The sequence below is a fragment of the Jaculus jaculus genome, chromosome 20, assembly GCF_020740685.1.
Source record: "Jaculus jaculus isolate mJacJac1 chromosome 20, mJacJac1.mat.Y.cur, whole genome shotgun sequence".
Taxonomy (NCBI): Eukaryota; Metazoa; Chordata; class Mammalia; order Rodentia; family Dipodidae; genus Jaculus; species Jaculus jaculus.
The window spans coordinates 7,800,820-7,816,326 of record NC_059121.1 but is presented as its reverse complement, the minus strand read 5'-3'; positions in this window follow the sequence as shown (position 1 = coordinate 7,816,326).

The following is a 15,507-nucleotide window of genomic DNA, read 5'->3' as shown; positions in this document are numbered from 1 at the left end:
TGGAGCTCTGCTGGGGGAGGTGTGTCAGTAGGGGAGGACTTTTGAGTAATACAGCCCAGTTCCCAGCCCAGTTCATTCACAATCCTTTCTGCTGCTGTGGACATGTGACACTCAGACAGCTCATTCTTGCTTCTACCTCCCAGCTGGTGTGACAAGATGTAACATCTGGCTGCATGCTCTGCCGTGCTTTTCTTTCCACAATAAAACTTACTCTGGGGCTGGAGAGATGGCTTAGTGGTTAAGCGCTTGCCTGTGAAGCCTAAGGACCCCGGTTTGAGGCTCGGTTCCCCAGGTCCCACATTAGCCAGATGCACAAGGGGGCGCACGCGTCTGGAGTTCGTTTGCAGAGGCTGGAAGCCCTGGCGCGCCCATTCTCTCTCTCTCTATCTGTCTCTTTCTCTCTGTGTGTCTGTCGCTCTCAAATAAATAAATAAATTAATTAATTAAAAAAAAACTTACTCTGTAAATCATAAGCCAAAATTAACCCTTTCCTTCCATCAGCAACTTCTGGTCAGGTGCTTTGTCCCAGCAACAAGACAGAAATTGTTATGTCAGAACCCATTGTGTTTTGGCTGGCCTCTCAAGTTCTGGCCCTGGGCGCTTGCTTATCTGCGACTTACTACTCAGGGGCAGTTTGTGAGCATGGCGTGTGCGTGTGGGAATGGACTCAGCTCAGTTTCTTGTTCTGTGGACTTCTAGCCTAGGAATGTGCCAGACTTAATCCGAAGCAATGGGCGAACGTGACCTTCCCTGGAGAGAGACGCCTGCCATAATTTATCAGGCCTGGGCCCAGCCCACATCCACTTTCCACTCAGCTTCCTTCAGGGAACGGGGTACAGGTCTGAGAGAGCAAGTCAGAGACCCACAGGGACTATATTGCATGGAGCCTTCTTTCTGCACAACCGTGTGGTAGAGACTGCGGTCCTGCTCAGTCTACCCGTGACTGGCCACTCCTCTGCAACTGTGCGTGTGACCACCTGCACAAGCCCGCCAGGTCCACAGGGTCCTGAGTGAAGAGAGTCTTCAAGTAGTGATGGTCTCCGATCTAAGGAGTACTGCCCACCAATAGTTTGTTTATGAAACATCACCTAGGTGAGGTCAAAGGAGGAAGAAAACTGTACCTTCCACCAATAGCTTGTTTGTGAAAGATTACCTATGTGAGGTCAAAGGAGGAGGAAAACTGGTTAATCTTCATTGTCGGCTTGACTGGATTTGAAGAGACACAGGGTTAGGTGTGTGTGAGAGCTTTTTATGAGAGGTGTTCCCAAGATGGGTGGCACCATCTCATGGACTGGGTTCTTACAATGAATGAAAAGGGGAAAGTGAGTTGAGAAGTAGAATTAATTCCTCTTTCTCTCCTGTCTCTCTCTCTGTGTTTTCTGCCTACAGAGGCAATGTGACCAGCTCTTGTTTCTACCACCATTCCTCACTGGCCGTGATGAACTTTATCTCATAATGAGCCAAGATCAGCCCTTCTGTACATTTCTTTGGTCGGGTAGCATTGAGGAAAGTAACAGAGACAAAGATAAAAGTGACCTCCTCCATCAGATCAATTAAACATTACTTTTATCTGCACACAACTCACCACCCAGTGAATGATGCTCTGGTAGCCATCAGAGGGGCATTGGTACCTACACAGACACACTGGCAAATGCTGCGGCCTGCCTGGCTGAGCACGCCCATATTTCTGTCCTGGCCTGGATACATCACCTTAATGCTTTGATGTTCTGTAGCCGCTTTAGGTAACGGAGGAGGAGGCTGCCCTGAGCAGCAGACAGCTGCGTGGCCAGGTCAGGGACAGCGTTGATAAAGTCAGGGCGCTGGGACCCCACCCTCCTCGCTCACCTGCGCAGATGGTGCCTCAAATACATATATTCTGTGTGGATTGTTCCCGGAGCAGGAGGGCAGCCCTGACTAGACCGGTTCATTCTCTGCACATGAATGCGCGTGTATCCAGACTCACTTTTGCACAAAAGGCACAGATAGAATCGGGGTTCTCTGAGTCAAATCTATCTAAAGAACAAATGACAGGAACATCCCCGAAGCCTCCCTACCATACAGCGACAGAGCCATTGTTAACACAACCTCAATTATCTGCCACCTGAGAGTCACTGTGAACACTACCTCAATTATCTGCAGCTTGAGAACGGTCTGCGCTGACCAAGAAAGTGGCGGGTGAGTCATTCCCAGTAACCTAATACTTCTAAATGGCTTATGTCGAAGGGCCTCGCTCTCCTGTCAGGGATTTACCATCATGACATCATATTCCCAAGCAGTCTGGTTTCTATCAAACTAGGTTAAAGATCATGGCTGTCAAAGATGATGTCATTAGATCCCATAACTAATAAAGTCAGGGTCACCACAAGTACAGAAGCAGCTCAGAAGTCGGGCTTTATTTACCTTCAACCTGCTCCCAAACCAAAGCCCACGTGAAACGCAGACACCGGGATCCCGCTGAAAGTTAATAGCTTACAGACTGCGCTGCCATTGCCTCTCACAGCCAGTGGGCGAGGACGTGTCACTGTCTTTTACATCGTCCACTTAGAGGACCCAGAGGTAGCTTTGTATATTTCTGTTTTCTTTTTCTTTTTCTTTTTTTATCTGAGGTATGGTCTCACTCTACCTGACCTAGAATTCACTATGCAGTCTCAGGGAATTGAGCCCGGGTCCTTAGGCTTCACAGGCAAATGCCGCAACCACTAAGCCATTTCCCCAGTTCTCATAAATAAAACTATTTTATTTTTTAAAAAGAAGACAAGACAAAAGTGTGCAGTACCTCAGAAATAACCAGGCTTCTCCTCTGGTGCCCATCTGTGTACACATGTATGTGTACACACACACACACACACACAACCTGCTCACACACAAACCCAAAAAAACATACAAACACCATTTCCAAGAATAAAGAAGCAAGCGGTCATGTCAAGAAACAGATTGGGGGCTGGAGAGATGGCTTAGCGGTTAAGCGCTCGCCTATGAAGCCTAAGGACCCCGGTTCGAGGCTCGGTTCCCCAGGTCCCACGTTAGCCAGATGCACAAGGGGGCGCACGCGTCTGGAGTTCGTTTGCAGAGGCTGGAAGCCCTGGCGCGCCCATTCTCTCTCTCCCCCTCTATCTGTCTTTCTCTCTGTGTCTGTCGCTCTCAAATAAATAAATAAATAAATAAAAAGTAACAGATTGGAGGACAGCCTGTGAGTCGTGTCTGAAGGCATTCTGGTACACGTAGCCTAAGCAAAGCACACTGCCCTGCTGTCTATGAGTTGTAGGAGAAAGGGTGACATCTCGGGTCGCTTGTGCTGCTGTCACCAGTAGCCTGTCACCGGGACGTTGAAAGGACGGGAATTTATGTGTCACGGTCGGGTGGGAGGGGTCAGAGGAGAGCACCAGCGGCGATGGGCAGGTCTCTGTCTCCAAGAAGATGCCTGTGGTCTTCGGAAGGCCGAGGCCTGGTCCTCACAGGCAGAGCACGTGGGTAGGAGAGGGCTGCATGCTCGAGGCCTCTTCTGTGGTCCTTTGTCTCGGGGACTTGGACCCTGACCTGTGGCTCCGCTGTCCACTGCTCAGTGGGACCCCGCCCGCAGCTGCGTTCTCACTCCCGGCATGGGGAGGAGACTGGGAACCGACCCACGACCACAGGCTCTCCTTCTCCGAGAGTCTTTGGGAGATCCTTGCCACACCACGTGGATGGAGAGCTCTGCGAAGTCAGTCCAGCAGTACGACGGTCTTCCTTTGCTTCTCCCAGGCCTCTTGGATTTCCTGGCCAGCTTCTCCTTGTCGTCCTGTCATCTTTTCTGTCTGTGGTCAGTGGAGTGGCCACAGGAAGTGGTTGACACCAGCCAGTGAATCCAGTTCCTGCCATGTCTAGTTTTGTGACAACCTGTGATTTGAGCGTTTTAGCGTTTTAAGTTGTCTGCTGCCTCAAAATATTTACCGTGTGTCACATAAGGAAAGCAACACCCAGCAGATCACACACTGAGGCAGAAAAAGAGACTTCTGTCACGAGACACCAATGTTCCTGAGGCGGGGAAAGAGAGTAAGAACCTCACAGGGACAGATGCTCTCCCTTCGGGACAGGACATGGCTCTTCTGAGTGGGTTTCTGCACCCTGTTCATGTTGAGGGAGACAAGGCAGATTATGAAGGATAGCTTTGCACATTTTCCCTTATACATGGAACCTAGAGGGGAAGAAAAGATCATAAAAGTAGAAGCAGGGCTATTAGGGACCGTGAAAGTGATCAGAAGGAAGGGAGGGAGAGTAATGAGTGGTAATTATATTATGTAAATACTGGAAATTGCCTCAGTGAAAGTGATTCTTGTGCACAGTAAATATACCCTAATAAAAAGCGAAAATGCACTTGAACCCAGAGTATCTAAGCGACTGTAACATCGGTGCTATGGTTTGAATATAAAGTATCCCCCATAGGTCCAGGTTTTGGATGCTTGATCCCCAGCTGCTGATGTGACTTTGGGCATTTGTGGAAGTGTTAGGGGTGGGGTCTAGCTGGAGGAGGGAGGCTATGGGTGGGCGTTCATGTGGGTTTATCTTGTCATTATCTTCACACTCTCTCTGTTCTTACTGTCAATCATGAAAGGAGAAAACTTGCTGCCAAGAGTCCCAAATGCATGAGGCCCAAGCTCTCATGGACAGAATGCCCTGAAATGGAACAAAAATCAGTGTTCTCTGCTTTATAGGGTCAGTGTAGAGACATATACCTAATATGGTAATGGACTTGACAAAAATGGCCACAGCTCATCACATAACTGTGATTCAGCACCCTTATGCTGAAAATGCCGTCTGGCGTGCGCTGCATGCACATTGGCTACGTTAAGCACGCTGTAACTGAAACGAGGTGCTGTACCCCGCTTTGCATCTGCAACTGGTGTCTGTGAATGTCTGTTCTGCACACCTTCTCCCAGCTCTCCTCACCCATTCCACAAATTTCCTGGAGGTGCCCTGCTCCCGACAGTTGATTTATCATGGAGGCTAAAAGTAACCCACTAGATAAATAACTAATTAGAGACAATTAATTAGGTAATTAGAACCAATACTAACAGAGAAGAATAGGCCTGTGCCTGCGGCTAACCCTGATCCTGTGATTAGGAGGCCAGCGGTGGCTGGAAGAGCCTGGGAGAGTGAACTGGAGAAGTCCCAGGGTTAGTCAGAGCATAATGGGGAAGTCTGCTAAGAGTACCATAACCACTAAGCCATCTGTGGTAGTTTGATTAGATGGCCCCCAATATATTCAGTGTTTTATTAGTTTGTAGTTTGCATCTGCAGCCACCTGGCTGGGTGTCACTGGGTGGATCTTAAGGTGTGGTGGTAGGTTTCAGATTTAATTTAAAGAAATGCAGAGTGTGCCTAGCTGGAGTTCTTGAAGTGTGCTGTGTGGCTTTTGGCTTGTGCTTCTCTCTCAGCTTGGACCTATGAGGGTCTATGAAGGAAGGCCAGCTTCTTCTGCCATTGGGGAACTTCCCCTGGATCTGTAAGCTTCAATAAATATCCCTTCCTCCATCACTGTGCCTGGTCTGGACATTCATCTCAGTGAACCTGAAGCTGTCTGCTACACCATCTCTCCAGCCCCTAAACACATTTTGCATTATGAGATACTTGGGAGCCTTTGGTGGATGGGGCAAATGTTATGGATTGACTATGAAGTGTTCCCTTTGGACTCATTCTGTGAAACCTTGATCCCATGATAGTATAAATCCTGAAAACAACAAGTGTAAAAAAGTCTGGCTGGGGCTGGAGAGATGGCTTAGCGGTTAAGCGCTTGCTTGTGAAGCCTAAGGACCCCGGTTCGAGGCTCGGTTCCCCAGGTCCCACGTTAGTCAGATGCACAAGGGGGCGCACGCATCAGTAGTTTATTTGCAGAGGCTGGAAGCCCTGGAGCGCCCATTCTCTCTCTCTCCCTCTATCTGTCTTTCTCTTTGTGTCTGTCGCTCTCAAATAAATAAATAAATAAATTTTAAAAATATATTAAAAAAAAAAAGTCTGGCTGGGTGTCGGGGGCATACCCTACAATCTCAGAATTGGGTGGGGAAAGTGGGCCAGTAGGATTGCCATGAGTCTGAGGCCTGCAGCTGCATAGCATACCAGACCAGCCTGAGCTATACAGCAAGATCATGCCTTGCAAAACAGAAACCCAAAGCGCCCAACATCATTAGTTCTCCAAGAAACACAGTTATAACGAGATGTTCCTATGTATCTACTAGGATGATAAAGACTGAAGAAAACACAGGATACGCGGGAGAATGTAGAGAGATGAGACCTTGATTCTGTTATTGGTGATGAAAGTACAAAACAAATGTGTATACTTTCAAAAAGCATAACCCGTGTGTATACTTTCAAAAAGCATAACACGTTTTGACTTTCTAAAGGTTTTGAATTCTTTTTTAAAAAAATACTTATTAATTTCTTTGACAGAAAGAGAATGGTTGAACCCAGGCCTCTAGCCACTGCAAACAAACCCCAGATGTGTATGCTGCCTTGTACATCTGGCTTTTTGTGGATACTGGGGAATTGAACTTAGGTATCATGGCTTTGTAGGCAAGTGCCTTAACTATTAAGCCATGTCTCCATCTTTGAACACACTCTTAAAATTTAACATGTATGTCCATCTTATGGCCCAGCATTGATATTTGAGTATCGAAGAGAAATTATATCTGTATCCAAGATTGTTCAAGAATGTTCATGGTTGCTTCATTCATAGCAAGTGAAACAGGAAAGAAGTCTATCAGAATGGACACTTCTGTGATGGCTCTGCTGTGCAGAGAGAAAGTATAATGGAGCCTCAGCCTATGGAGGAGTATCAGGATCCCATTCAGTGAAGGTGACTGGACATAAACAGAGCACAACATGACTCTGTTTACATGAATTCATCTAAGTGGGAGAAATATTATTGGTGTTAGTGGGATAATCTGGACTAACTAGAACTTTCTGTGAAAAAGGAAGGAATCTGTCTCTTGAAATACTAAAACCAATGAAATACACACCAAAATCCACATAGAGAATTGCTCTTGATCATGTCCTACCCTGAGGTAGCTAGTGTTCCCATGAGACATGACAGGAGCTGAGGATGGCTTTGGATTGCACCTGTCCTGAGTGGATTAGTGGTGCCAAAGTATTTGTGTGATAAAGTGGGGGGGGGGAATAGTTGTGTATTAGCCTTTAACTGGTGAAGTGTCCTTAAAGAATTAAGAATCTTCTCCTGTTTTATAAAGCAACTATCATGTGATCAAAGATAACTCCAGAACATGAACTTCACTGATGTGTTGTAATGGTTCTAGATTCAGGGACTGCTCACTGTGCAGTGATGGCTCTAGGTCAGGGACCACTTAATGTACAGTGATGGTTCTAGATCAGGGACTGCTCACTGTGCAGTGATGGCTCTAGGTCAGGGACCGCTTACTGTGCAGTGATGGTTCTAGATCAGGGACCACTCACTGTACAGTGATGGTTCTAGGTCAGTGACTGCTTACTGTGCAGTGGTGGTTCTAGGTCAGGAACCGCTTACTAAACAGTGATGGCTCTAGGTCAGGGACCGCTCACTGTGCAGTGATGGCTCTAGATCAGGGACCGCTCACTGTGCAGTGATGGCTCTAGGTCAGGGACCGCTCACTGTGCAGTGATGGTTCTAGGTCAGGGACCGCTCACTGTGCAGTGATGGTTCTAGGTCAGGGACCGCTCACTGTGCGTTGACGGTTCTAGGTCAGGAACCGCTTACTAAACAGTGATGGCTCTAGATCAGGGACTGCTCACTGTGCAGTGATGGCTCTAGGTCAGGGACCGCTCACTGTGCAGTGATGGCTCTAGATCAGGAACTGCTTACTAAACAGTGATGGCTCTAGATCAGGGACCGCTCACTGTGCAGTGATGGCTCTAGGTCAGGGACCGCTCACTGTGCAGTGATGGCTCTAGATCAGGAACCGCTTACTAAACAGTGATGGTTCTAGGTCAGGGACCGCTCACTGTGCAGTGATGGTTCTAGGTCAGGGACCGCTCACTGTGCGTTGACGGTTCTAGGTCAGGGACTGTTAACTGAACAGTGATGGTTCTAGGTCAGGGTCTGTTTATTGTATAGTGATGGTTCCCCATCATCCACTACCTGATGTACATTGACAATTCGCATTGGTCACCTGTGTCCTTTCAGGATTCCCCACAAGGACAGTGTACCTGAAATGCCTGAGAGTTGTCCCAGAGAGAGGGCACTGGTGCTCTGGGAAGCACCTCTTCATGCCACCTCTCTTTCCTGCTGTCCTGTGCTGATGGTTTCTGTGAAGCTTGAATGGCCGTTACCTCCATTCTATGACTTCATTAAATCCCTTTTTATCCTACAAGGCTGTTTTTAAACATTCTAATACTCTTTTAATGTCTCTGTAATGAAACTTTTATTAGAACTATAAAAATATCATTACCCATCTTTATATAATTAAATGATGGCTTATTTAAAGTTTGGAGAAATTGCTTAATGTGTTAAACACTGCCATGTAACAGAACGCTTTTAAAATAAAATCTCACTTTCCATAGTCCCTGCCTCCCCATCTCCACAGAGAATACATTACTTAGAAGAAGTTTTAATTCAAATAAAGGAAGGGCAAGATGTTGCCAGTGTAAGCAAATAAAGATGGAATAAGGTATATCACCAAGGAAATGTTTGCATAACATGCCAAAATTAATATACCATGTGCAGCAGTTGACACAGTTCATTCTAAAGTAGATAAATCACTCACAGGAAAAATAAACACCAACTAGAGAAAAATACATCACCTGTAGAGCCATATATATATCAAGAACATGTGCTCCTTACCTGTTGACACAACGTGAATTTCTGCTGAATCAGATACTGGACCTAGTAAATCTCAAAGATCCCCCATGGAGACCGACCCATGCCTGGGTCCACACACCATGGTGCAGGCAAGTACACACTGCTGACAAGTTCAGATACTTGGTGTATCAGAGCTCCCAGTTGTTGAATCATGAGTATTAAAAAGTTAATGTACAAGTTAGAAAAACACACACAATTACTCGTCCATGACTTTTTTTTTTTTAAAGGAATAAGTTGTCAATTTTTTTTTTTGAGAGAGAGAAAGAGGCAGAGAAAGAGAGAGAAAGAGAGAGAGAGAGAGAGAGAGAGAGAGAGAGAGAGAGAGAGAGAGAGAGAGAATGGGCACACCAGGACCTCCAGCTACTGCAAAAAAACTCCAGATGCATGCACCCCCTTGTGTGTCTGGCTTACATAGGTCCTGGAGAATTGAACTGAGATCCTTTGGCTTTTCAGGCAAACATCTTAACCTCTAAGTCATCTCTTCAGCCCTCTTCCATTGCTTTTGACGTAATTCACACACTAGTACTAGGGTAGAGAAATTTTTGAGTCCTGATTATTGGTGGGGTCCTTTACCCTGTGAATGCCAGCATTAGTGCCCTGATTCTAACCAGCAGAATGTTCCAGTGGTGGGGAAGGTTACCATAACTCCCCATGGGGCATCATAGTACCTAAGATTGTTTGCCTCACTTGAGAGATTCTATCAGTCATTGTCTATGAAGTGTGAGTTACTCTGAAACCTTGTGAACTGGGAGGTTGGTAATGATGGAGAGAGGCAAATGGTACTTAAAGAAAACCTTAATTTCTGATGTGTCTCTAGAGAAAAACCCTACAGTCCACATTCCCAAGGAGAAGAGCAAAGATGGTGGGGAAGCAGGAGACCCTAGCCCAAGCTGTGTTTGGGATTTCCAAGAAAAAGTAAGTTCAAGCAGGGACGAAAGCTCAGGATATGGTAGTATGATGAACTCTGATAATCTTAGTCTCAAGGCTGTCTAACCGGAGCTGTGTAGCTCTTGGACCGAGGACTGTCTCACTGGAGCTGTGTGGCTCTTGGATCCAGGATTGTCTCACTGGGGCTGTGTGGCTCTTGGACCCAGGATTGTCTCCCTGGAGCTGTGTGGTTTGAGGATCCAGGACTGTCTCCCAGGAGCTGTGTGGTCTGAGGACACAGGACTGTCTCACTGGAGCTGTGTGGTTCGAGGATCCAGGACTGTCTCCCTGGAGCTGTGTGGTCTGAGGACACAGGACTGTCTCACTGCAGCTGTGTGGTCTGAGGACACAGGACTGTCTTCCTGGAACTGTGTGGTCTGAAGACACAGGACTGTCTCACTGAGGCGGTGTGGTCCTAGGACACAGGACTGTCTCACCAGAGCTGTGTGGTCTGAGGACACACGACTGTCTCCCTGGAGCTGTGTGGTCTGAGGACCCAGGACTGTCTCACTGGAGCTGTGTGGTCTGAGGACCCAGGACTGTCTCACTGGAGCTGTGTGGTCTGAAGACACAGTACTGTCTCACTGAGGTGGTGTGGTCCTAGGACACGGGACTGTCTCACGGGAGCTGTGTGGTCCTAGGACCCAGGACTGTCTCACTGGAGCTGTGTGGTCCGAGGACCCAGGACTGTCTCACTGGAGCTGTGTGGTCCTAGGACACAGGGCTGTCTCACTGGAGCTGTGTGGTCTGAGGACACAGGACTGTCTCACTGGAGCTGTGTGGTCCTAGGACACAGGGCTGTCTCACTGGAGCTGTGTGGTCTGAGGACCCAGGATTGTTCCCCTGGAGCTGTGTGGTCCTAGGACACAGGACTGTTTCACTGCAGCTGTGTGGATGTTGGTTCCAGGCTTTACTGCTTGAGTTATGTAGTTCTTGGCCGCTGATCCTTCAGGACAGAGAAGTCCTGGTAGAATATGTTTGAGGTAGAGTTGGCTTGGTTTCAGTGTCAAGGACAGCATGGTTTGCCCAAGAGAAAGGACCTGGTACCAAGTGTCATATTTAGAAAGCAGTTGATCATGGAGGAGCAGCCTCTTTCTGTGTCTGTGAAGAGAGACCTCTTTCTGTTTTGTGAGGACCCCAAAGTTCAGAGCACCAGAAACACAGGCAATAGGAAAACAGAGGGCATATAGTTGGCTTTGTGATGAGTGGGTATAATGTCAACAAACATAGGAATGAAGAAATAGAGTTAGACAATCTCAGAGTTGTAAGAACATGGAGTCTGCCCATGCCAAGGGGGCCTGGAGGGAGATTTCCTCTAGCCTAGCTTGTAATGTGTCCTCACCCCAGGCTGATCTTCCATCACAGCCTTGACTACCCCAAGAAGGGGGTCTGTGACACTGTGATGCTGAGCCTCAGAAACTTACTGACAATACCAAATGACAAAGCCAGAATTGGTGCTGGCTCCACTGGCAAGCCTAGGGTCCTTTCTCTTGGGCCTTTGGCAGCAGGGTCAGAGCCCTGGTGAGGAAACAGCCATTACAGTGATTCAGAGGCCAACCTCGTTGCTACCACTGGCCTTAAAGCAAAGGGAGCTCCTCCAACCCTCTCCCGTGCCCTTCAGTCTTGTCTGCACACATGAGAGCATGCACTCTTTCTCAGGATGTGCCCCTTCTGGCTTTCAGCTCCTTGTGAGATGATGTCGTAATCCCCAGCACCCATGTTAGGTCACCATTGGGACAGGGTCTGTGGCCCTAGACCTGTATGGCTGGCGTCCTTTTCAAAGGGGAAACTCGAGGCCGGAGAGATGGCTCAGTGTCTAAAGTACTTGCAAGAGGACAAGCATGAACAAGACCTGGAAAATTCTGACCCAGGCCAGGAGGCATACAGCTATAATCCTGTCGATGACAAGGCAGAACCAGGAGAATCCCCAGGACTTGCGGTCTACTAGCCTAACTGAATTCGTGAACCTCAAGTTCAATGACAGATTTCTCAAAAAAAAATAAATAAATAAATAAAAAAGATACGATAAGATAGAAGAGCAAAGGAGGAACAGAGCTCTTGTCAGCATGACCAAGTCTGACTTCAGGGGCCAAGGCTATGAATCTGTCACCTGTCTGTCCCAGTCAGCTGCTGTGGAAAAGCGTAAAGAGACTTCTGCGTTTCTCCGGAGGAGCAAGAAGTCCTGTGGTTTGGGGGAGCCGAGGTTGAAGGTGTGGAGGGTGGAAGAGCTCCTCCCTGCCACCCAGGCTGAGATCTGAGGACACGGGGGAACAGGACCCTTGTCCTTCCGAGTGGTGGCCCACATGAAGTAAGATGTCCTGGGTCCCCTCTACCTGTGCAGAAGAGCCAAATGGGGCAGAAGGCTGACGGCAGCTGCTGGTTTTCCTGTAGCTCTGGTGTGAGGACAGCGGCCACACCCCTACCTCGCACAGGGACTTTGGCATTGGGAGGAGAGCCCTGTGGCATAAAAGCAGCTCTGTGTGGACAGGGCTCAGCGTTGGCTGGCATTCCAAGAGAATGCATACTGGGGGCAACAAGAATGCAGGTGTGGTGCAGGTGATGGTACGATGTTCAGCGACCCTTAGAACTCTGACCTGTTCCGGATGCAGGTAGGCAGGAACCACATTGGACGAGTCAGCCCCACATAGAATAAGCCCCAGTTCTGTGACGAGGTTCCTCGAAACCTGATGTGGCATCATTGTGATTAGTTAGACCTTGTTAGACAAGAAGGTCGCCCATACACTGATCGCTGCTTGACAAACGTGGAGCTGACGTCTTTGGCCCCTTATGAAGGCTCTGAGTGCTGCCACAAGCCAGCCGCAGGATAAGGCCGGGCATGTCCAGGACCGGAGGGACCTGTGAAGTCAGTGGTGGTGGTGTGTGGGGGGGTGGACACGAATACCTTGTGGGTCCAGTTTCCTCTCACCGTGAGGGTTTAAGGATGGGTGAGAGTGGGGAGTGTTTCAAACATTACTTGTAACAGCAGCCAAGAATTTGGTCAAAAGTTTACCATTTTAGGGGGCTGGAGAGATGGCTTAGTGGTTAAGGTACTTGCTTGCAAAGCCAAAGGACCTGGGTTTGATCTTCCAGGACCCACGTGAGCCAGATGCACAAGGTGGCACATGCGTCTGGAGTTCGTTTGCAGTGGCTGGAAGTCCTGGCGCATTCATTCTCTCTTAGACTCTCTCACTCCAATAAATAAATAAATAAATAAAATACATATATATATATATATATATATATATATTTAAATTTATTTATTTGAGAGCAACAGACACAGAGAGAAAGACAGATAGAGGGAGAGAGAGAGAATGGGCGCGCCAAGGTTTCCAGCCTCTGCAAACAAACTCCAGACGCGTGCGCCCCCTTGTGCATCTGGCTAACGTGGGACCTGGGGAACCGAGCCTCGAACCGGGGTCCTTAGGCTTCACAGGCAAGCGCTTAACCGCTCAGCCATCTCTCCAGCCCCATAATAAATTTAAGAACCAACCATTTTAAAGGGAGTTAATGTGATTCAAAGCACAGCATCTTAGTGAAGAAATGTCAACTCCCTGCATTTTACCTGCCTATCCCTAACCCTTCTTACATCCTCATTAAAGCTAACTCACCAAGTGACCCTTTTATGGACCAAAACATTGACTTTTCTCCAAATCAGGCATCACAGGAAATGGACCATTTTGAAGTCCTAAGACAAGAAGCACGAGGCTAGTGGGCCTGCTGTGAACACCCGCCCAGCGCCAGCTTCCACCTGCGGACATACAGCTCGTGACTCACCTGTGGCCGCCCCAAGTTTGTTAAGGTGGGCTAATTGTATTTGGTGTTATTAAATAATCACTTTCAGACATGTGTGAAATAATTATTTCTTTAGACTTCATGTCTTCTAAGCAAACACTATGATAAAAGCTCTGGGTAGGCTGCAGCCACAGGCCTAAATCCATCCCTGAGGCTCTGTCCAACAGTGAATGTGATTTTGCCCTTCTGGTAGACTGAGGATTTAAATTAAATTTATTCAGTCATGGCCTTTGAGTTATTTGAGTCATTTAAAAATAATATCTATATCTATATCTATATATGTGTGTGTGTGTGTGTGTGTGTGTGTGTGTGTGTGTGTGTATGAATGAGAAAGAGGAAGAGAGAAGGAGAGAGAGAATGGGCATGCCAGGGCATCCAGCCATTGCAAATGATCTCTAGACACATGCGCCCCCTTGTGCATCTGGCTTACACGGGTCCTGGAGAATCCAACCGAAATCCTTTGGCCATTGATGCTTTTCCTTGACTGGGACCTTGCTTCGCACGCACAGGTGTGAACTCACTTTCCAGAAAAGTGAGGGCTCTCTCCGTTTCCTCACAGTTGTCTTATTTTTCAGGTCACCTCAGTGAACTCCCTCCCTGCCATGGGTAGGGCCATCCCAGACCAACACCAGGCTGCCTGGCACCAGGAGCCTGTCATCAGTGCCTCTGACACTCTCCGGAGAGGAGCCTGCCCGCTTAGCAGACACTGCTATGAAGATATTTATCAAATGGAAAAGTGTGCTGAAAATTATACCCTCAATTAGGGTTAAAAGGAAAAGTCTGTCATTTTTCAAGCCTCGTGTAAATCTGGGTGGCCCTCAACCTCTTGCATCTGTGACAACATGCATAAAACAATTTAAGGGAAGAAATTCTTATTTTGGCTTAAAGTTTCATCATGGTGGGAAGGGAGCAGCTCACATGATGGACGGTACTCAGAAGGGAAGACAAGCCCTCAGGACCTGGACTCCTCCTCTGCCCCAGTTGCTCATCTGAGGCCCCAGAAAATGAATGGTGCTGCTCATGTTTGAGCAGGACCTTCTCCCCTAGTTAAGCCTCAGAGAAGATGCCTCACAGTCAGAGGTGGGCTTTCTGAGTTTCCTAGGCTTGTCAACCCACCAACCAAGTTGACAATCAAGATGGAAGTTATCACAAGCTGTCCCTATTATCTCTCTCACCCTGCCTTCCCTTTTCTTCCTGCTCCTACCCAGCACCTGTGAAGCAGTCACCTGCCCTTCCTAGAGCTTTCAATCCTGCTGGCTGTCTTGATGATGTCACAGCTCGGCTGCTGACTGCTCACTTGTCTCTGCATTGCCGCCTGGGCGTAGAGAGCCACCACGAATCCTGTCAAGATGAGGGCAGAGCTGGCAGTGAGGGAGGGCGGCTTAGCCAGGAGTAGGAGCTGTGAACTGGTGCTCAGAGAAAGGCTTTCGTCACCACAGTGCGCCCAGGAGCTCAGCCTCCTAACAGAGCTGCAAACGGAGAGCGCCACATGCCAGAGCCAATTCCCACACATGGATTTCTGGCGTTGATGCTTCTATTTCCAGAGCCAAGGATGGGCAGTGCCCATGTCAACCTGCCAGAGACGGCAACATGTGCACTCACTCCCAGATGGCCTTGTCCACCTCCCTGCTGGGAACCCCGCCTCACCCGGGGGAGTCGCTTCTCTCAAAGGGCAGAAGCATGAGCTCTACTATGACCAGAGGCAGTTTTGACTGTAGTTTTCACCGAGCTGGTCATGGGACCTTGAGAGTCACGTTCACAAAGGGATGAGAGGAAAGACATGATCTGTCTTCTGTGCCGTCGTCAAGCCTCCTTTGGTCTTCCTCCTTGTGGCCCAAGAGCCAACAGGCAGGTGTGCATTCCTAGAAGGATGCAGAGAGGTCTAACCTAGCCCCAGACCTCTCTGACCTTAATATCAACCTACACTGTACCAACTCTAGAGTAATCTGCCCTTCACCCTGTGT